The 1,897-nt window shown below is 45.8% G+C and overlaps 1 non-coding gene across 1 annotated transcript; it reads left to right on the top strand.

Annotated features, from left to right (window-relative positions):
* The first annotated feature begins 1,358 nt into the window (after window positions 1–1,358).
* On the top strand, window positions 1,359–1,494 carry LOC119944900. The gene has a single exon (XR_005456041.1). It is a non-coding gene; the product is annotated as a small nucleolar RNA SNORA7 (small nucleolar RNA).
* Window positions 1,495–1,897: the final 403 nt, after the last annotated feature.

Raw genomic sequence — 1,897 nt, 5'->3', positions numbered from 1 at the left:
ACTACCACTAATTGGAACATGTCTACCAACTCTGTTGTAGTGTGCTATCCCCAGTATTCATTACAGTTCTCTGCACACAGAACACTCTAGAAATACCATCGATTGATGGATTAATCATCCCATCATGCGGCAACCTCCCTAGGGAAGTCTAGACATTATAATAGCATCTCAATCCTTTCCGGAGCCCCTACTTCCGTAAGTAGCACATCAACTCCACAACTGGACAGTTGCCAATGGATCTGTCCAGCCAAGCTTCCGCTATTTTCATGTTCACTGCATTTTCTGAAGAAGCCACTGAAGTTGAGCTCATGAATTTTCAGACATCAATCTATTTTCTTAGAACCCATCAATCTCCTGCCTCCATTCAAGGAACCTGTAACATGACTCAAGAAGAGCCGTTTTCAGTTTTCTCTACGTGACTGAGCTCTTAAGCGACTCCCGACACATAAATTGATTTTCACTGAAATGACATGGCATAATATCTAGACACTGTACACAGTGTATTTCTTTCTGCCTATTGGTGTCCATCTGATGGAAGGGGATGGGGGGCGGGGAGGAGAAGAAGAAGAGAGGACGGTGACCCAGTTGTACAGAAAGTAGCGTTGGATGTCAATTTTACAAGCTGAAAATTGGAAACCTTTTAGTTTGCAGCCTGCTGGAGTCACAGTCAGCCCTACTGGGTAACTTTAATTGATTGGACTAAGAGTTCTAGGTCAGCTGCCCTGTCTGACACTTGCCAGAACGATAAAAGTCAAATTTTCCCAGGGACAAACTGTTCTCGGATGTTCACTAAGTTTCTGCAATAGGAGATTACTGAAGTGGGCAGGGATTTCCGCAAACACAGGTATATTTTGGCTGACACTCGTGTACCTGTAACCTGCTCAAAGGCTTTAGTTTGTAGCTTCAGTTTTCCCAGGTCCATGTGCAGTAGCGTACGCATCGGAAACAACAGGGACCTGAAGTTACTGCCAACTGATAAGCCCACAAATCACGGAGATTTTTAGCCCAACACATGGTGTAACACAGGAACCAGCATAGTCTAGGGGAGAGATCATGGGCTCGGGAGTCAGAGGACCTGAGTTTTAATCCTGACTGTCCCTTGTCTGCTGGGTGACCTTGGGCAAGTCAGTGAACTGAACAGTGCCTCATTTACCTCAGGTGTAAAATGAGGATTTAATGCTCCTCCCTCTAACTTAGCCCTAAAAGCCATATTCATTCATTCAATCACATTTATTCATTCATTCAATCATATTTATTGAGCACTTACTGTGTGCAGAGCACTGTACTAAGCCATATATGGGACAGTGACTGTGTCCATTCTAATTATTTTCATTATTATTAGTAGTATTAAGTAATTTCCCCTCTCAGGGTCGCACCTGGAGAGTTTCCAGTTCTACCAGTTTCGGCTACTGGACGGAGAGTCAAGCAGAGGCCTATCCATTCCAGTCCTAGCTTAGGCAGTAGCTAGCGAAGGGAAGACAATCTGCTACAAGTCAAAACTCACCCATGCTGGGCAGTAGCGGCCTAGGAGAGAGTCGAGGGCGGAGACTTGAGTTGACTGCACAGAAGGAGACAATTGTAAACCACTTCCGTATTTTTACCAAGAAAACTCTATGGATCCACTACCGGAATGATTGCAGATGGAGAGCGGGGCGTTCTGGGAGAGATGCGTCCATAGTATCTCCACGGGTCGGAAATGACTCGACGGTATAAGACAGAGACAAATATTAAGTCTCTTAAGTCTCTTGGGGAAGCAGCGTGGCTTAGTGGAAAGAGCCCAGGCTTTGGAGTCAGAGGCCATGGGTTCAAGTCCCGGCTCTGCCACTTGTCAGCTGGGTGACTTTGGGCAAGTCACTTCACTTCTCTGGGCCTCAGTTCCCTCATCTGTAAAATGGGG

Source organism: Tachyglossus aculeatus, chromosome 23, assembly GCF_015852505.1.
Source record: "Tachyglossus aculeatus isolate mTacAcu1 chromosome 23, mTacAcu1.pri, whole genome shotgun sequence".
In the NCBI taxonomy this organism is placed as follows: Eukaryota; Metazoa; Chordata; class Mammalia; order Monotremata; family Tachyglossidae; genus Tachyglossus; species Tachyglossus aculeatus.
Note: the sequence above shows the minus strand (reverse complement) of the source record. Positions and strands in the feature narration are given on the sequence as shown.